This window comes from Canis lupus, chromosome X, assembly GCF_003254725.2.
Source record: "Canis lupus dingo isolate Sandy chromosome X, ASM325472v2, whole genome shotgun sequence".
Classification (NCBI taxonomy): Eukaryota; Metazoa; Chordata; class Mammalia; order Carnivora; family Canidae; genus Canis; species Canis lupus.
Window position 1 is genome coordinate 114,402,504 of NC_064281.1, and position 22,037 is coordinate 114,424,540.

At 36.8% G+C, this 22,037-nt stretch overlaps 1 long non-coding RNA gene and 1 pseudogene across 2 annotated transcripts in view; both read right to left on the reverse strand.

Annotated features, from left to right (window-relative positions):
* Positions 1-1,498: 1,498 nt before the first annotated feature.
* Positions 1,499-16,436, reverse strand: LOC112668543 (60S ribosomal protein L35a-like; annotated as a pseudogene).
* Positions 16,437-19,326: 2,890 nt separating this feature from the next.
* Positions 19,327-22,037, reverse strand: part of LOC112668574 (uncharacterized) — a 162,985-nt gene continuing 160,274 nt past the window's right edge. For both annotated transcript variants that reach the window (XR_003141725.3, XR_007409350.1), the window contains one exon: positions 19,327-20,186. This is a non-coding gene — a long non-coding RNA (uncharacterized LOC112668574). The remainder of the gene's footprint in view (positions 20,187-22,037) is intronic.

Genomic DNA, 22,037 nt, shown 5'->3' on the forward strand with positions numbered 1-22,037 from the left:
CCTCAACAGAATATTAGTAAATAGAATCCAACAATGTATAAAAAGAGGTATACGCTATGACCAAGTGGGATTTATCCCAGGTATGTAAGGCTGGTTCAATACTCCAAAATCAATTAATGCAATTTTTCATATCAACTGGCTAAATAAAGTCATATATCCATACATGCATAAAAACATTTACAAAATCCAACACCCATTTGTGATAAAAATTCTCAGCCAACTTAAAGGAGAAATTCCTCAATCTCATAAAAAGCGCATACAAAAAACCTACAGGTAACATTATACCTAATTATAAAAACTAGATGCTTTCCCTCTAATTTTAGGAACAATGTAAGCATTTTCTCTCTGTTCCTATTCAAAATTATGCTGGAAATCTTAACTAATGCAATAAGATAAAGAATGGAAATAAAATATATGTAAATTGAGAAGGAAGAAATAAACTGTTCAGACTGCATTATTGTCTTCATAAAAAATCTCAAAAAATTAGCAATAACAAAAAATGGGGACTCAAAAGCAATTAAAACAAGGTTGCAGGATACAGGTTAATATATATAAATCAATTGCTTTCCTACATACCAGCAGCGAACAATTGTAATTTGGAATTTAAAACATAACACCATTTACATTAGTATGAAAAAAGGAAATACTTAGGTATAAGTCTAACAACATATGTACAAGATCTATATGAGCAAAAGTACAAAACTCTGATGAAAGAAATTAGAGATTTATATAAATGGGAAGATATTCCATGTTCACAGATAGGAATATTCAATATTATTAACATGTTGGTTCTTCCTAAATGATCTACAGATTTAATGCAATGCCAGTAATAATCTCACCAATCTACTTGTGGATACTTACTGATTCTAAAGTTTCTATAGAAAAGCAAAGGACCAGAATAGCCCATATAATATTGAAGAAGATCAAAGTTGGAGAACTAACAATCCAACTTCGAGGCTCATTTGGTTTATTTCTTTTATTGAAGTATAATTAACACACTGTGTTATATTAGTTTCAGGTGTACAATATAATGATTCAACAATTCTATACATTTCTTGGTGCTCATCTTGATGTGTGTACTTTATATATTTCACCATCCCTCTGCCGACCTCTCCTCTGGCAGCCACCAGTTTGTTCTCTACTTAAATGCCTGGGGTTTTTTTTGTTGTTGTTGTTTTGTTTTGTTGGTTAGTTTCTTTTCTTTAACAAGAGAACAAATCTACACCTGTATTTATTTACCTTTTTTAAAAAATTTTCATAAGTTAGTAATTTTTTTATAAATTTAATTTTTATTGGTGTTCAATTTGCCAACATATAGAATAACACCCAGTGCTCATCCCATCAAGTGCCCCCTCCCCCCACCCACCTCCCCTTCCACCACCCATAGTTCGTTTCCCAGAGTTAGGAGACTGTCATGTTCTGTCTCCCTTTCTGATATTTCCCACTCATTTTTTTCTCCTTTCCCCTTTATTCCCTTTCACTATTTTTTATATTAAGTTTAAATCCTTGACGGATACAGCATCACACAGATTCTGTGGCCAATGGCTGTAACAGGAAAGCTCCTTCAGAATTTGGCATGAACCATGTCACTGTTTCCAGGAGCAGGAGTTTCTTTTCCCCAGATCACTCTGGTTTTATTTGGTTTGCCACCAGGAGTCACTGTGTTGTTCTTTACTTTGTATGCATAAGCACATCTCTTGCCTAGATAGAATTCAATTTTATCTCGAGCATAAACATCTACAATTTTAAGAAGAGCTGTGTGCTCCCTCTGGTTCTGGAGACCTCGCTTAGAGCCAGCAAAAATGGCCTTTGAGACATGTTGTTTCAGGAGCCTATTCCCAGCAGGCTCCCACAGGTTGGCAGAAAGAGAAGTTTTGTTTCTTTAATTCCACATATGAGTCAAATCATATGGTATTTATCTTTCTATGACTGACTTATTTCACATAGCATAATACCACCTAGTTCCATCCATGTCATTACAAATGGAAAGATTTCATTCTTTTGGGTTGTTTCCATATCTTAGATATTATAAATAATGCTGCAATAAGCAAAGGGGTGCATATATGTTTTTTAATCAGTGTTTTTGTTTTATCTGGGTAAATACCCAGTAGTGGAACTACTGGATCATATGGTAATTCCATTTTTAATTTTTTGAGAACCTCCATACTGTTTTCCACAGTGGCTACACCAAATTGCATTCCTACCAATAGGGCTCAAGGGTTCCTATTTCTCTGCATCCTTGGCAACACTTGTTATTTCTTGTGTTTTCAATTTTCACCATTCTGACTGTTGTAAAGTGATATCTCATTGCTGTTTTGATTTGCATTTCCCTGGTGTTCAGTGATGTTGAGTATCTTTTCATGTGTCTGTTGGCCATCTGTATGTCTTCTTTGGAAAAATGTCTACTCAGGTCAGGACTTATTTTAAAACTACAATAATCAAGACAGTGTGATATTGGTGAAATAATAGAGACATAGATCAGTGGAATATACTAAAGAGTCCAGAAATAGATCCAAACAAATATAGTCAATTGATCTTTGACAAAGAAGCAAAGGCAACACAATGGAGGAAAAATAAAGTCTTTTCAACACATGGTGCCAGAAAAATTAGATATCCACATGTAAAAAATAATGATTCTAGACACAGACCTTATACCTCTTACACTTTTCACAAGAATTAACACAAAATGGATCATAGGCCTAAATATAAAACACAAAACTATAAAATTCTAGAAGACAATATTGGAGAAAATCCAGGTGAACTTGAGTTTGGCAATAAATTTTTAGATGTAACTTCTTTTTTAAAAATATTTTATTTATTTATTCATGAGAGGCACAGAGAGAGAAAGAGAGAAGCAGAGACATAGGCAGAGGGAGAAGCAGGCTTCCTACAGGGAGCCTGATGTGGGACTTGATTCCAGGACCCCGGGATCTCGCCCTGAGCCAAAGGCAGACGCTAAACCACTCAGCCATGCAGGCATCCCTAGATGTAATTCTAAAAGCAGAATCCATAAAAGAAAAAAAATCAATAAGTTGGACTTCATTAGAACTAAAACCTCCTGCTCTGGGAAAGACAATGTTAGCAGAATGGAAAAAAAAAAATCCACAAATTGGGATACAATATTTTCAAAACACATAACTGATAAAAGACATGTATCCAAAATATTTGAAGAACTCTTAAAACTCACCAGTATGGAAACAAACAACCCAATTAAGATGTGGGTGAAATATCTAAACAGACACCTCAACAAAGAGATACACATATGGCAAATAAGCTGCGTAAAGATGCTCAACACCATATGTTAGGGATTTGCAAGTTAAAACAATGAGATACTATTACACACCTATTATAATGGCTAAAATCCAAAGCACTGACAACACAAATGCTGACAAGGATATAGAACAGTAGGAACTCTCTTTCACTGCTGGTGGGAATGCAAATGGAAGACAGCTTGGCAGTTTCTTACAAAACTAAGCATATTCTTACCATATAACATTTGTACTCTTTTTGTACCCAAAAGGGTACAATCATTTGTACCCAATTGATTTGAAATCTTAAATGCAGACAAAAACTGTACACAAGTATTTATAGCAGCCTTATCAACAAATGCTCCCAAATTTCCAGGAACCAAGTTGTTCTTCAATAGCTGAACGGCTAAACAAACTGAGGTACATCTATATAATAGAATATTATTCAGCAATAGAGTGAAATGAGCTATTAAGCCACAAAAAGAAATGGAGGAGCATTAAATTCATATTGCTAAGTGAAAAAAAGCAAATCTTTAAAAGGTACTATATTATTCCCACTATATGGCATTCTGTAATGGCAAAACTATATAGACAGTAAAAAGATCAGTGATCACCAGGGATTGAGGGGTGAGAAGCAAAGGGATAAATAGGTGGAGCACAGGGATTTTTACAACAGTGAAACTATTTTGCATGATACTACAATGGCGGCTACATGACATTATGAGTTTGTCAAAACCCACAGACCTGCAGAATACCAAGTGTGAATCTTAATATAAAATAAAAGTACATTGAACATCACTGTAATAGCCCTGATTGCATTTCTTTTTTTTTTTTTTTGCATTTCTATTTTCATAAGATAGAATTCCATAAGTAAACCCAGTCAATATGTATGGTTATATTTAAGATGCTTGTTACAAATGAATCAATTTCCTAAAGTGTTTGCTCATACCAGTGACCAGTGTGACATCTTAGAGTCTCACAGTAGATTTTACATTTATCAGTCTGGCTCTTCCCTAATCCTGGCAAGTCAACTCACAAAAGAGTAAATGTTGGTCATAACAAAGAAAAATCTTGAGGATACAGACAGATTAGCTAAAGGCATCACTCTTGGGAAACAAGAGTAGTAGTTATTTGTCACTTTTTGGCTGCTCAGCATCCAAGCCCATTTGAACACTTAGCTGTACCAAGACAATGAATAATTTTCTTCCCCTATCTTTGTTAAGTTAAATTTATCAGTAAAACCCCCAATAATTTAGTATATATATAAAATAGCAGACCCTTATTGTATTTATCAGTTGTTTGTGTATTTCATTGCTGAGATGTATTCCACTGTATGAGTGTAACAGTTCTTTTATCTTTTAACTAATTGATGGGCATTTGGATTGTTTCCAGTTTGGGGCTATTTTGAATAATGCTGACATAAATAATTACATACAAGTCTTTGTTGATCAATCTTGAAAGGGTTATGCTAAGTGGAAAAAAACCTCAAATACTGTAAAATTTTATTTATATGATATTACGGAAGAGGCAAAATCACATTGACAAAAATCTGATCCATAGGGAAGAGATAAATTGAAAAGAGCACAAGAAAACTTGGGAGGTTATGAAAATGTCCTGTATCTTGATTTTGGTACGAGTCACATAATTATATTCATTTATTGAAGCTCATCAAATTGTACACTTAAATTTGGTGAAACTTATTGTATGTAAGCTATACCTTAGTAAAACCAACTAAAAAATGAAAAAAAAAACAGTAATTCTCAAGGACAGCACAGTCCAACCTATCAACTGCAGGACAGCCCCTGCTACACTGTTAGTTTATTATACTATGCAGAGAAGTGTTAGTTCCTTCTCTTTATCTCCTTAATACCTTCTTCCCTTTCAGATTTTTTTAGCTGATTTTGAGTGGAAAATAACGTGATTGCTGAGCCATACACTTCTTTCTGGCCTTTCCCTCAACTACAGAAAGATACAACTGAAGCCTTAAAAATAATGTTTATAATGACTAAATTCTAAGTCAAGGATGTTTCTAATTCACAGTCTCCATCTGGCAGGACTGAAGGGGATGGTTTTATACTTTCAATTGTGTAGTGTTTATGGTTGTATCCATGGTGCCCATCATAGTGCCTGGAGTAGTAAACATTCCATAAATATTTATTGTCTGAAAAAATATAGTTAAATGGTTCATTCTGTTTTAAGTGTTCTATTGAAAAACTATTTAAGCTTGAAAAGAAAACCTTCTTAACTGCAATACAATCCATAATCACAGGCTTTAGAAATCGTAGTACATGGTGCAGTCTCTAGCCAGATATCCCCATCAGGATCAAGCCACTCTTTCCCCCATTTGCAGGAGTGGGGTCTTCTAATGGCTCACAGCCACATCCCTCTCTGGGACTTGACCTTGACCTAAAAAAGCCACCTTGCCCAAAATTATGGCCCCTCCCTGGCGGCAGTCAGCAGCCAGAGGACTTCCAAGGCAGCATATAAAAAAAACTGCAGCTAGAGGGCAGACTTAATTATAAAAGGGGAGGAGCTAGAGAAGCTGGAATTCTTGATACTATATCAAAGGGCAATCACAAGGAAGAAAAGGGACTCTGATTCTGGAGATAAGGACATCTGCATCAATATACTTGAAATTCTTCAATCCTCAGATTACCTTGAACCCACCAGGGGTCCACTGCTCTCTGTTAAAGTAGCATTCACCCTTATTCAGCCATAAAGAACGAAATCTTGCCATTTGCAACATGGATGGAGCTAGAGGGTATTATGTAAAGTGAAATAAGTCATACAGAGAAAGACAAACACCATGTGATTTCACTTACATGTGCAATCTAAAAAACAAAATGAACAAACAAACAGAAACAGATTCACAGATATAGAGAACAAACCGGTAGTTGCCAGAGCGGGGGTGGGGGAGGGGTTCAGGAACAGGTGAAATACATGAAGGCTGTTAAGAGATACAAACTTCTAGTTATAAAATAAGTCATATAGTCAATAATACTATTATAACTTTGCATGGTGACAGATGATAACTATACCTACCTATCATGGTTATAATTTCATAATATACAAAAATATTGAATCACTACCTTACATATCTAAAACTAATATAATATTGTATGTCAATTATAATCCAATAAAAATAAAATAGTATTCACCCTTTGCTTAAAGACAATGCACAGGCCTCTGCCTTGCAAGGCAATTCAGGATCCTCTCTCAATTCCCACCTCCCTTTCTGGCCAACATGTGTCTTTAACTAAGGTAAAGTCACAACATAACCTGGCTGGGGAAAGTATTGATCTGGCCAAAAGAAGGAAAAGTAACTATACACTGAATGAACTAGAGGATCTAGCAGGGGGTATATATGGGGCTAGACCCTGAAGACACTGAATCAAGGAGAACAGAATATAGTTGGAAGTGGTGAGTTTATCAATATGGGAGAAATTCCCCATTATGAAGGGTTTAATAATCTAGCAAAAGCAGGGGAAAGTGATGACATGCTACTAGGATGGCTTCTAGAAACATGGAAAAAGTGACCACTCTAACTGAAAAATACATGCCAGGATTGCCATGGTAGATGGTAGGGGAAGGAATCAAAAAGCTCGAGAAGCAGGCATGCTAGAGTAGATTTACTATATAAGGCCAGAAAACTCAGTAACTCATTATATTTTGCAGAAAGGTCCAAAGGATAATCTATCTACCAAAACAATCTGCAGCAATGGAACTAGCAGTTTTGAGAAACCTACAGGGTGACTATATTCATTTCATAATTCTCTGTAACAAATAGCCATAAGCTTAGTGCTCAAAACAATACACATTTATTCAACCACAGTTTCCATGGGTTAGGAATCAAGACATGGTTCAAATGGGTCCTCTGCTTCAGGACCTCTCACAGGGTACAATCAAGGTGCCAACCAGGCAGCATTCCTTCCTGGGGCTCAAGATTTTCTCCAAGCTTGCGTATTTCTTTGGAGGATTTTATTCCAAGCTTGCATGGTTGTTGGAAGAATTCATCTCTTGTAAAAGCAAGATCTTCTTACTATCAACTAGAGACCATCCTGAGGTGATAGAGGCTGTCTCTCCATATAAAGTTTATAATCAGTTTGTTGGTATCCATAAAATAACTTGCTGGGATTTTGAGTGGGATTGCATTAAATCTACAGATCAAATTGGGAAGAAATGACATCTTGATAATATTCTGTATTCCTACCCATGAATATGGTATATCTATTTAATTCATCAGAGTTTTGCAGTTTTCCTCCTTTAAATCTTGTACATATTTGGTTAGATTTACATTTAAGTATTTCATTCATTTGGATGCTAATGTTTTCGGTGCTAGCATTGTTTTAATTTGAAGCTCCACTTGTACATTGTTGGCAAAGAGGAAAGTATATTAACCTTGTATCCTGCAGCCTTGCTGTAATTGCTTATTAATTTCATAAGCTTTTTGTCAATTCTTTCGGATTTTCTACATAGTTATATCATCTGAAAACAAAGAGTTTTACATATACACACACACATATTTCCTTTTCTTGCCTTATTGAATTAGCAAGGACTTCAGTATGATGTTGAAAAGGAGTGGTAAGTGGGTACACCCTTGCTTTGTACCTATCTTAGTGGGAAAACTTCCAGTTTCCCACTATTAATTATGTTAGCTGTAGGGTTTTTGTAGATATTCTTTATCAAGTTTAGAAAGTTCCCCTCTATTTCTAATTTTCTGAGAGTTTTTATCATGAATGAGTGTTGGATTTTGTCAAATGCTTTCTCTGCATCTAATTAATAAAAACCATGTGATTTTTCTTTCTTAGCCTGTTGATGTGATAGATTACATTAATTAATTTTTAAATACTGAACCAGCCTTGCATACCTGGGATAAACCTCATTTTGTCATGTATAATTCTTTTTATGTAATTTAAAAATTTTGATTTGCTAATGTTTTGTTGAGGACTTTTGCATCTATGCTCATGGGAGGTATTAGCCCCTAGTTTTCTTTTCTGGTAATGTCTTTGTCTGGCTTTGGTGTAAGAGTAACACTGCCCTCATAGAATTAGTTAAGAAGTATCCCCTCTGCTTCCATCCTCTGAAAGAGACTATAGATAAGTGGTATAATTTCTTCCTTAACTATCTGGTAAGACTCACCAGTAAGATTATCTGGGTGCAGTGATTTTACTTTTGGAAGGATATTAATTATTGATTCAATTTCTTTAACATACATAGGCCTATTCAGATTGCCTATTTCTTCCACTGTGAGAGTCTGAAGATTCCGTCATTCAAGGAATTGGTCCATTTCACCTGGTTGACAAATTTGTGAGCACTGAGTTGTTCACAGTATTCATTATTATCCTTTTAATTTCCATGGTTTCTATAATGATGTCTTTCTTCTCTTTCATTTCTGATATTAGTAATCTGTAATCTCTTTCTTTTTTTTATAAGTGGACTGGCTATTGGCTTATTGACTTTATTGATCTTTACGAAGATCCAGCATTTGGTTTCATTGATTTTTCTCTATTAATTGTCTGTTTCAAATGTTATTGGTCATTGCTATAATTTTTTAAACTGAGCACTCCACAGTCTCTCATTCTCCAGAAAGAGACAGAAGTAAAACTGAGATTCACAAATGATTAAACACAACAGTAAAATCTGCAGTGCCTTTTTCATAAGCCTAGCAGATGTTTTGCTGAAATATTCTTGTTTCTATGGCCTGCTGAGATAAAAGTTTCTAGATCCTATAATCGTACAATGAGGAAAATAGCCATAGCAACTCAATAAAGTTGTTGTTTAATACAGAATACATATAAAGCACAAGACATAGTGCCAGATATATATAGGAACTCAGTAAATAGTCGTCATTAACTTCAACTTGACATTTTGGTAGAGGAATGCTTCAGACCAGGCTCCTATTGAGTCTGGAGACAAGAAATCAGTTACATAAACAAAACTTTTCTGTTCTTCAATCTTCTTGTGCTTTTTAGAATAATAAAGGGGTTTTAAATTTTTCTTTATAGTAATATTTTCACTACCTTGTCTATCTATACTTAATCTTGTATTGCACTTACGATAGTTTCAAGAAATGTCTAATAAGAACATGAGACTTGGGCAGCCCAGGTGGCTCAGTGGTTTAGCACTGCCTTCAGCCCAGGGCCTGATCCTGGGGAGCCGGGATCAAGTCCCACATCGGGTTTCCTGCATGGAGCCTGCTTCTTCCTCTGCCTGTGTCTCTGCCTCTGTGTGTGTGTGTGTGTGTGTGTGTGTGTCTCATGAATAAATAAATAAAATCTTAAAAAAAAAGAACATGAGACTTTAATTATAAAACATCTAGTTTTGGGCAGCCTTGGTGGTGCAGCGGTTTAGCGCTGCCTGCAGTCCAGGGTGTGATCCTGGAGACCCTGGATCGAGTCCCACGTCAGGCTCTCTGCACGGTGCCTGCTTCTCCTTCTGCCTGTATCTCTGCCTCTCTCTCTCATTCTGTGTCTCTATGAATAAATAAATAAAAAATCTTTAAAATAAATAAATTAAATAAAATAAAACATCTAGTTTTATGTGTACTTTATATAATTGTCATTTACTCTTGGATCTGCAGAACTTTTCTTTTCTTCTGCTTACTTTGGATTTAATTTGCTCTTTTTCTAGTTTCCTAAGGTGAAAATTTAGATTATTGATTTTAGACCTTTCTTCTTTTTAAAATATGAATTCAATGCTAGAAATCTCCCTCTAGGAACTGCTCTCACTGCATCCCACAAATTTTGATAAATTGTGTTTTCAAAAAAAAAAATTGTGTTTTCATTTTAGGGGCACCTGGGTGGCACAGTTGGTTGAGCGTCCAACTCTTGGTTTTGCCTCAGGTCATGATCCCAGGGATGTGGGACTGAGCCCCACATTGGGCACTGCAGTGAGTGGGGAGTCTGCTTGAGATTCTCTCTCTCCCTCTCCATCTGCCCCTCCCCCCACTCTCTCACATAAGTGAATAAATATTTCAAAAATGCATCTTCATTTTAATTTAATTCAAGATATTTTTAATTTTTTCTTTAGATTTCTTTGACCTAGATGTTTTTAGATGTGTTTGATTTATCTCCACATATTTGGGGATTTTTCAGTTGTCCTCTTGCTATCAGTTCCATTGTGCCAGTTTAATTCCATTGTGCTCAGAGAGCAGACATTGTAAAATTTCTACTCTTTTAAATTTGTTAGGATGTATGTTATGGCCCTGGAATGACTTTCCAAGGGTAAAGCTGAAACTAGAGCTTGGAGTTGACACTCTAAATCGCTGACCATTAAATGGTGCTGTATTACCAAAAGGTAGAATTGATGAGTCTAGGAACCAATGGGTGATATTAGGAATGGCTTTGCTAATAATTACTTCCTGTGACCCACTAAGAAATTTGTGCTTCCCATCCCTGAAATTTCTTTATTCTAGTTCTAGGGGGTCTTGGCTTCTATATAAGGAATGCTTTCACCAAGGTAATAGTAACACTACTACTAAACTTAAAATTTATGATGCTGCAGTTTCTTTGAGTCTTTCATACTAAGAGAGCAACAGGTACAAAAAGAACTCAGCATCACAATAGGGGTAATTGAACCTGATAATCAGTATGGGATTGGGCTGCTGTTAAATAATGGGGGCAGAGAAGAATATGCTCAGCACCCAGTAATCCAATGATGTGTCTTTTGCTGCTACTTTACCCAATTATGATAAATAGACAAGCAGAACAGCCAAGAGGCTTAAAGATAAGTGTCTGCATCACACCTCCAAGAAAGACATCTAGTCCAGAATACATGCTTAGTCTAAGAAAATCTAGAATGGGTAGTGGAAGATGGAAAAAATGAATATCAGTTGTATTTCTGAGATAAATTACAGCAGCAGGGGCTATTTATTAGACCACTAACCTTCCTTTTGTAAGTTTTCCCAGGAAAATAGACCAATCAGAATCTAGGAGAGGCTATTCTCATATCATGTGAACATGCAGTAAGTGGATCTGGATGGGAAAAGGGGTGGATTGTAGTGGATGGAGTGATGTGCTGCTTATAGCCCCCCTTCAATGCACTCATTTTCATAGGTTCCAAGATGGCTAGCTGCTGCAGGCTCAATGTGAGACCCTATCTGGGACTAGCCCTTGGCTAAAGAGAACCACTTTGTTCACAGTTATGGCCCCTTCTTAAGGGCAAAGTATACACAAGGAGTAGTCAGTATGGGAATAAAAAGGTCCAATTCCTTTGTCTCAATTAAAGACTGTTCTGAAGAGTCATCCAAGTTCTATAGTTCCCTATGGGGTTGGCTCTGTTGCGACTGTACTGTGCTTCACCTTCTTGCTGTGCCCAATTCTGCTTTATTCAGTCTTCCATAGATGTTGAACCTGGGAGCATTCAATAAACATCCAACATAAAATATTTACTTCTGAGTCTGGTTTTCAGGAGAATCTGACCTAAAATAGACATCAAGTAAGAAAAATTATGTGTGTGTATAATATATGCATATATACACACATATACGAAGTCTATAACATATACATGTGTGATGGTTAATTTTATGTGTCAATTTGTGGACCACATGGTACCAAGATATTTCGTCAAACTTTCTGAGTATTTCTGTGAGGATCTTTTTAGATGAGGTTAACATTTGAATTGGGAGACTGAGTAAAGCATGTTGTCCTCCCTAATGTGATTGGCCCTCATCCAGTCAATTGAAGACCTAAATAGAACAAAAAGGCTAAGTAAGAAGGAATTTTGCTGCCTGAGTGGTTTGAGCTGGGACATTGGCTTTTTTTCCTGCCTTTGAAAGTGAACTGAAAAATTGATTCTTCCTGAGTCTCAGGCCTGCTGAGCTTTGGACAAGAACTATGCCATTGGTTCTCCTGATTCTCATTCCTTTGGTATAGACTCTAACTATAACACCAGTTCTCCTAGGTCTCCAGCCTGCCAACTGCATATCCTGAGGCTTTTCAACCTCCATAATCATGTGATCCAATACCTTATAATAAAATATTATACACACGCAAAACACACAAGTACAAACATACATATACACATATCCTATTGGTTCTGTTTCTGTGGAGAATCATAACTAATATGTACATATATTTTAACACATATATGCAAGTGGGTGTATGATCAATTGCTATTTGACTACTTATGATGAATAAATATGTAAATCAGAGAAAATATAAATAAAATATCAAACATATATAAAAGCCCAATGAGTTATTAAAACATAATTCTCTTTCCACTGAAATATTGGTCTCATTAATTTCAAAAATGGATTGTAATTCTCATAATAGCAGCTACTGGAACACCTGAGTGGCTCAGCGGTTGAACATCTGCCTTCGGCCCAGGGCCTGATCCTGGGCCTCATCAGGCTCCCTGTGAGCAGCCTGCTTCTCCCTCTGTCTATGTCTCTGCCTCTGTGTCTCTCATGAATAAATAAATAAAATATTTAAAAAGCAATAGCAGCTATTATTTAGCTGTTACAACTTCCCAACATTTATAATACATTTTTATTAAATCTTGCTCTTATGGAAATATATTGTTCAATTCGTAATTGACTATTCCATTCTGTATTTCCAAAGATAAGGATTCTGTCATTAAAAACTACCATTGTGCCACTATATCCTAGAAAAAAAGTAATAATTCTTTATCATCATGAAATAACACTTCAAACTCCTTAGTTATCTTCTATTTTTTTAATGTATTTGTTTGAATCAGGATCAAGTTCCATATATTGAAATTGGTTTGTATATATCTGAAATCTTTTATAATCTATAGTTCACCTTTCTATCCTTTCCCTCTTTTTAAAAAGATTTTATTTATTCATGAGAGAGAGAGAGAGAGAGTCAGAGACACAGGCAGAGGGAGAAGCAGGCTCCCTGCGGGGAGCGCAACATGGGACTTGATCCCCAGTCTCCAGGATCACACTCTGGGCCAAAGGCAGGCGCTCAACCGCTGAGCCACCCAGGCTTCCCCTTTCCCTCTTTTTTTTTTAAAAAAAATATCTTATTTATTTATTCATGACAGACACACACAGAGAGAGGCAGAGACACAGGCAGAGGGAGAAGCAGGCTCCATGCAGGGAGCCCAATGTGGGACTCAATCCCGGGACTCTGGGGTCATGCCCTGGGCCGAAGGCAGATGCTCAACGTTGAGCCATCTAGGCATCCCTCTTTCCCTTTTTTTAATAGAAAACTGGATTGTTTTCTGTGGTAGGCTGAAAAATACCTCCTCTCAAAGATATGCACATCCTAATCTGTGGAAACCTAGAATGTAAGCTTATATGGCAAAAGGAGGGGGTGTAGATATTGTTAAATTAAGGATTCTGCAAAAGGGAGATTATCCTAGATTATCTGGGCAACCCCTATGTGCAATCACAAAGATCTTTACAAGTGAGAGGCAGAGAGAGGTTTACACCTCTCATACATAAAAAGAATCCAATATGATCAGGGGCACAGAGATGTAGTGCTCCTGAAGTGGGCCACAAAACAAGGAATGCTGGCAGCCACCAGAAGATGGAGGAGACAAGGAACAGAATCTTTTCTAGAAGCTTTGGGGAGACGGTGGCCCTGCTGACACTCTGATTTCAGCCTAGTGATTCTTATTTCAAACTTCTGGCCTTCAGAATTGCAAGAGAATAAATTTCTGCTTTTTAAAAAAGATTTTATTTATTCATGAGAGACACACACACACACAGAGGCAGAGACAGGCAGAGGGAGAAGCAGGTTCCATGCAGGGAGCCCGATGTGGGACTCGATCCCAGGACCCCGGGGTTAACGACCTGAGCTGAAGGCAGACGCTCAACCACTGAACCAGCCAGACGCCCAATTTCTGCTTTTTTAATACTACAATTATCCAGACTTTTGTTACAGCAGCCACAGGAAACTAGCATAATTTCCCTGAACAACTTTCGACTGTCTGGGTTTTGCTGATTTCATCTATTTGATTTTCATTAATATGTTCTTCTGTCTTCTGTATTTCCTGTTCATTGGTATTTCTTTCACAAGAGGATTTTATAGGAGCTTTGTGTACTGCTATGTGAGGGTATATTCTCTCAGGTTGTTTCTCTTTTGTAATTTTTTAGCACCTACTGTTAAATGTTGCCTAGATCCATTTATTCATTAAAGATGACCAAACAGTTAAAATCCCTGTGATAAGTACCTTATATATAATCCTCAATCTTAGCAACAACATTGTATTTTGGTATTATATGATCAGAAAACTAATAAACAAATTTTGAAAGCAGAGGATTAAAATCCAAAGTCTGAAGTATGTCTATAATGCTTCAGTTTTATCAGGAAGCTTGAGTGAAACAGAGGTGAGATTTAGACATGTTTAGATGACAGCACCCCCACCACTGTCCTCAGTATCTATATTATCCACTGATTTAGATGGAAACTAGGAGTCTCTATGGGAAAAAAAAAAAAAAAAACATTTCTCAAAAAAAAAAAGGAAAAACATTTCTCATGTAGATGTTATAAATAAAATATGTGCTTTAGAGATCCTTAGATTTTATTATATTTTTTAAAGGCTGTCTTAACCCAGTTTTGAGGCCCTGGCTAGATGCCAGTTCGTCTTCTTGAACAGCTAATTAAGTCCATATCCCAACTACTTTGCTTCTCAGGCTCACACACTCTGTATCTGCCCTAACTGCCCCAAGGGCCAGGTACCAGACAACTAGGAAAAGCCCCCAGGAATACAAGAATTTATTCAAATTAGCCAATCCACAGGGAGCCCACAAAACCTAGCTAGCCCTATCCCACTTGTGATACATAAGCTGCCCTCTATAGCTCTAAGCTTGCTGTTACCCTATCCCCAAATACAACCTGCTGTGTGGCCCTGCCTTGCAGCCTTTTCTCATTCAGAGCTATAATAACAGAAGTCTGCCTTTCATCTATCCCAGCATCAGTGCGTTGTGTCCCACTATCAAAAGAATTTTTAAATCTTGTAAAAAAGACTATTCTAGCTTTACATAGAAATGATAAAGTTAGGTCATTCTTTGACTTGCTTTTCTTTTTTAATCACCCATAACTTTGCAAAGACCATTAAAAGTATCTTTTAAATCTCACAGCTATTATTTTATTTTGATCTTTTTCTTTGCACTAATCCACTGAGGAAAGCAGAATAAGGATTATTGTTTCTACTTTATAATTGAGAAACTAAGACTTCAAACAGTGAAGTGACTTGCTCAAAATCAAGCAGTTAATAATAGATAGAACTGGGAATTACATCCAGATATTGTAATTCCAAGTCACTGTTCCATCACATTATTTCCAATAATCATCTACCCATCCCCCTATCCATCCATTTATCCATCCATCCAACATTTATTGAGTATATACTCTAAACCATGTAGACACTAGGCTTTGGGGGGTACAGAGATGAATATGGCACAATCCCTGTACCAAAAGGATCATAAGAAACAGAGATAGAAAAGAAAATTATAATAAAATACATTAGGTTCTATTAGGAAGTATTTGGGGTCACAGATGGGGTCTTTACCCCAAGTCAAAGGAAACTTTTCTATTACCATTGAAGACTGAACATGTCACAGTTATGTGACAGAGAGAGCAACACTCAATTCATTTCCCAAAACATTTCATACTAACCATGCTAGGCACTCAGCTTCAAAGACTACCACCAAAGCTCCTTCCTTCAAAGAGTATATTAGTTACAAGGAGAGATGAGGATGTAAAGAAACATGTTACAAGAAAGCACACTAAGTTCAATGACATAGGAATGTACATGTTATAGTTGGGCCACAAAAAAGGGATGACAAGCTCTACCTAGGAGAAAAGAATCACAGCCTCCCAGCATTAATGACTGGGGTGATAGCCTGAAGAATGAGTAAGGGCCCACCGCCAGGACTGTGGGAGAAAAGGCATACAGGAGGAAAAGGATATTCAAAAGCAAACGTAAGTATACATACATAAATACAAAGAACTGCTAGCCAGTGAGAGTACCATTCCACACCACACTAACTAACTGCATGTAGATCACACTCTATAAGTAGCAAAATGGTGTAACAAGTACTTTTAGCTCTTGGCACAGGTCTTTGACAACCTCCTCAGAGATTCCCCTGGTAAAAGTTTGATTAGATTCACTGTCGATGGCCTACCTCTTTAAGGCCACATGGGATTCCCTACCAAGGTTGGTACACTTGTCACTTGGTAAGGCATGATACCATTCAGCTATTCTCTTTCGTGACATGAACACAAGGGAAGAACTAAACAAGTCACAATACAATTTTGGAAACAGCAGTACAAATGATGATTTGAAAAGCAATGTACACGTTTCCAGATCACAACCCAGGTAATTCAAATTTCTAGAGAGGTAAAAAGCCAAACCCTCAGCTCAGGTTCATTTTACGACATTATCACTCCAATCTTTTTCTTGTCAGTGGCCCTGACCTTGACTCACTCTCTCATTGGTGCACACTGCCTGATAGGACTATGAATCATGCTAGGAATCAGATGGGTCCAAAGGGAACACTGCCATTTCTCATAAAAGTCATTTGGGAAGCGCATGTACAATGACCGTAACATTAATGCTAAGGGGTGTGGAACACTTTTTTTCATATTAAGACCAAGTTTCCTCAGGCACCAGAAAAATCCCTCCAGTTATGTAAATGATGTAGGACTTCAAAAAAAGGACAAGTTATAAAGGGACAAGGGGAGTTGGGAAGTGTATGATATGTGCAGACATATAATGAATAAGTATGATTGAAAGTGGACTTTGATGTTTTTGCCCTCTAACTACTTCAGCGTCCTGATTTTCATACAGCACACACATATTCCTGTCACTCATTCTAGAGATTTTCAAAAGCATTCTTTTTTTTCTTTCAAATATAAAAAGACACTTTAATTTTTTTAAGTTTTCATTTAAAGCTTTATGTCTACAATTTTCCTCACCTGAAATTACCTCCACCACTCACACATCTGTCCAAAACCTAACCTATCCTCAACATCTTCCCATACTCAGAGCTATCCTTTCATAGAATTTCTATGTCTTCCTCTGTGAGATTTCTGTTCATGTCTCACTTGCCATCAGGGAAATACAAATCAAAACCACAATGAGATACCACCTCACACCAGTGAGAATGGGGAAAATTAACAAGGCAGGAAACAACACATGTTGGAGAGGATGTGGAGAAAAGGGAACCCTCATACACTGTTGGTGGGAATGTGAACTGGTGCAGCCACTCTGGAAAACTGTGTGGAGGTTCCTCAAACAGTTAAAAATATACCTGCCCTACGACCCAGCAATTGCACTGCTGGGGATTTACCCCAAAGATACAGATGCAGTGAAATGCCGGGACACCTGCACCCCGATGTTTATAGCAGCAATGGCCACGATAGCCAAACTGTGGAAGGAACCTCGGTGTCCAACGAAAGATGAATGGATAAAGAAGATGTGGTTTATGTATACAATGGAATATTACTCAGCTATTAGAAATGACAAATACCCACCATTTGCTTCAACGTGGATGGAACTGGAGGGTATTATGCTGAGTGAAGTAAGCCAGTCGGAGAAGGACAAACATTATATGTTCTCATTCATTTGGGGAATATAAATAATAGTGAAAGGGAATATAAGGGAAGGGGGAAGAAATGTGTGGGAAATATCAGAAAGGGAGACAGATCATAGAATTTCTAGAACATTTTTAACCAGCTCCACATAGTTGTATCTAAGATGATTTTGCTTCAAATCTTTCAGGACTCAGCTCCAGCTTCTGGTAAGCCTTTCCTGACCCTAGAGTTATTATTTAGTTATCCTTCTTGTCTTTTCATAGGATCCAACCTATGCTGTTCTCATACCGTAACTAGAGGTTTGCAAATCTGTGTCCTGCAATTAGCTCAGAGATTCATTTTGGTAAGGAACTTGTTTGATCCACATGGCATAGTATTAATACTTGGTAAGAAACAGGAAGTGACTTTGTGAAATTAAAAAAAAAAAGAATGAGTAATATTCCATTGTATACATGAACTACATCTTCTTTATCCATTAGAAATGACAAATACCCACCATTTGCTTCAACGTGGATGGAACTGGAGGGTATTATGCTGAGTGAAATGAGTCAATCGGAGAAGGACAAACATTCTATGTTCTCATTCATTTGGGGAATATAAATAATAGTGAAAGGGAATAGAAGGGAAGGGAGAAGAAATGGGTAGGAAATATCAGAAAGGGAGACAGAACATAAAGACTCCTAACTCTGGGAAAAGAACTAGGGATGGTAGAAGGGGAGGAGGACAGGGGGGTGGGGGTGAATGGGTGACGGGCACTGAGGGGGGCACTTCACGGGATGAGCACTGGGTGTTATTCTGTATGTTGGCAAATTGAACACCAATAAAAAATAAATTTATTATTTAAAAAAGAATGATATATAGACAAACCTCTGGCAAAGGTAAAACAAAAAATATTCAAAAACAAAAAATGGGAAGAGGAAAGATTATATTCATTAAATAAATGGTTTTGTGAGAATATCAAAGATATCAGAATTGGCACAAAAAGTAAAAAACTTTGGAAGACTAATAATCATGAAAAAGATGAGAAATACTCTCAAAGCTCCTTAAAAAGGCTCCAGGCGCAAACAGTGGTAGAGTTCCTTTATACCAAGGTTTCTCAGCTGGTGAGTGTGTATGTGGAGGAGTTGCCACCCACCCCCCAGGACATTTGGCAAGATCTGGAGACATTGTGGCTTGTCACAGTTGAGGGGCAGGGGACCTACTGATATTTCATGTGTAGAGACCAGGGATGCTGCTAAACATACTACAGAACACAGGACAGATCACCACAACAAAGAGGTATCCAATCCAAAATGTCAACTGTGCCAGAGTTGAGAAGCCACTTTTAAAGAAAATGTAATTCCATGCTACATAAAACATTCTAACACATACGAAGGAAAGCTCCTCAAAGGAGCTTCTAATGCAAGCATTACTCTGATACCCAGAGATGAGAAAGATGATACCAAAGATATAAACTGATACATATATATATATATAATATATGTGTGTGTGTATCATACACAATAGGCTGATATATGCACCATCTACAAAAATACCAAGTAAAACAATGACAAAACAAATCTAGCAGTATATATAATATATTCAATAATGAATTTTATTAATTGTGGTAAGAACACTTAATATGAGATCTAACCTCTTACATTTTTAAGTGCACAATACAGTATTGTTACCTACAGGCAAAATGTCCTACAGTAGATTTCTAGAACTTATTCATTTTGTCTAACTGAAACTTTATGCCTATTGAACACCAACTCTTCATTTCCCCCTCGTCCCAGCCCCTGGAAACCACCATTCTCTTTAGTTTCTAAGAGTGTGACAACTTTAGACACCTCATGTAAGTAGAATCATGTAGTATTTGTCCTTCAGTATCTGGCTTATTTCACTTAACAAAATGTTCTCCAGGTTCATCCATATTATTGCAAATGGCAGGATTTCCTTTTTTAATGCTGAATAATATTCCATTGTGTGCAAATTCATTCATCAATGAACATTTAAGTTGCTTCCATGTCTTAGGTATTGTGAATAATGCTGCAATGAACATAGGAGTACAGATAGCTCTTTGAAATCCTGATTTCAATTATTTTGGATACATACCCAGAAGTGAGATTACTGGATGATATGATAGGTATAGGTTTACTTTCTATACTGGTCTATACTCTTATCCATAGTGGTTGTACCATTTTACATTCCCACTAGTAACATAAAATTGTTCCAATTTCTCACCAACACTTTTTTTTTTAAATAATAACCACACTGGGGCACCTGAATGGCTCAGTCAGTTGAGTGTCCGTCTTCAGCTTGGGTCATGATCCCAGGTTCCTCGTTTCAAGCCCCATGTCAGGCTCCTTACTCAGCAGGTAGCCTGCTTCTCCCTCTGCCTGCTGCTCCTCCTGCTTGGGCTCTCTCACGCTTTCTCTCTCTCTCTCTCTCTCTGTCAAATAAATAAACAAAATCTTAAAAAGAAATAACCACACTAACAGGTGTGAGGTGATCGATCGCTGTGGTTTTGATTTGAATAAAAATGTTTTTTAAATCCCTAAAATGCAAACAAGGATCATATAATATTTGAAATTTATTAATATAATTAATTCGCTAGGAAAATTTTTCAGGTTTATTATGGTAAAAATATAACAATATTAAATGTATTTATTATTAAGTGTACATTTTAAGTGTACAGTTCAGTGGTGTTAAGTATATTTATATTGTTGTGCAACAGATCTCTAAAACTTTTTTCATTTTATAAAACTGAGTCTCCATACCCATTAAACACAAATTCTCTTAGCAACTTTCAAATATATAATACAGTATTGTTAACTATAATCACCATGTTGCACATTAGATCTCCATAACTTATTCATCTTGTAAATGGAAGTTTGTACCCTTTGACCAACCTTTCCCCATTTCCCCTACACCTTCAGTCCCTGGAAACCACCATTCTATGCTTTTAATGTGGGAGGGAGGGTTCTTGATGGATTCCAAAACACAGCAGATCCATATCCCTATAAGGCCCTTCAAGAGTGGTTGAGCATCTGCCTTCGGCTCACGGCGTGATTTCGGGGTTCCAGGATCAAGTCCCACATTGGGATCCCTGTGAGAAGCCTGCTTCTCCCTCTGCCTGTGTCTCTGCCTCTCTCTCTGTGTCTCTCATGAATAAATAAATAAAATATTTTTTAAAAAAAGAATTCCATTTGCTGTTCTTCCATCCTCTTCCCACCTGCCTGGTCTACTGCTATTATGTTCTTAAAGGGTCTTATTCCACCAGTCCAGACATCATACTGATGAGAGTTAGCCTCTTGAAATACAGAAGCATCCTTGTGTTTCAAAAACTTCAACGACTAATGCTTCATTATGAAATCCAAACTCTTTAACCTAACATATAAGACCTTCTTGACCCTTGCTTACTTTTATTGCCTCACTTCCCTTTTCATAGCAAAGATGTCAAACCCTTCATTGAACTAATGTCTATTATTTCAAACACTTCCTGTTGTGCCCTGCCTCTGGTTCTTTGCTTGTTTTGGTACCTTAACCTCTCTCTAGGACTGACTTTTGGATTGATGATTTCTTAATATGTTTTCCTATTTTTGTAAACATCAAGGAGTGTAGCATCTCTAAAATGTGCTAAGAAAGCCTGTTTCATGGTATATGACAAGAAAAATATACTCGGTTCTTAAATATTTTGGGAAACACTGAAATAAAGAAAGCAACTTTCTCTGTTGTAAAACCTTTCAAAGATTTTAACATATATTGATAATATGAAGAAGAGGGTACTGAACACACAATTTTCTACATAAACAATGGAATCATTAAAACTATGGAACCATGAAACCATTTTTTTAATGAAATAATATGTAGAACTAGTGTTTCATGGGTGAAATACAGAAAAGGTGATTTCTTATTCTCTAAAATGAATCAAAGTTCCTATGTATTTAAATCTACTCTGTGAAATGATAAGCTTCAACAAAACTACAGCCATCTTTAAGATTTTGAAGTCACCAGAATTCAGATTTCATTTGAGAGGATGCCATTTTATAGCTCTCAACAAATTCAGCAAAAAGGCAATGTCAGACAGTAGTCATCTATCAGATTTACCCAAAAACTCACCAGAAGATACTTATAATGAAATATGCAATGTGTTAATGTTGCTACAGAGAATAAGCTCAGAAGTATAATACCACAATGCATGATTTCCATTTCTTTCTTCAAATATATACAACAATCCACTTCAGGCTGGGTACCATGTTTCTTCAGACTGGACACAGGCTTCCCTTGACACTACTCACAC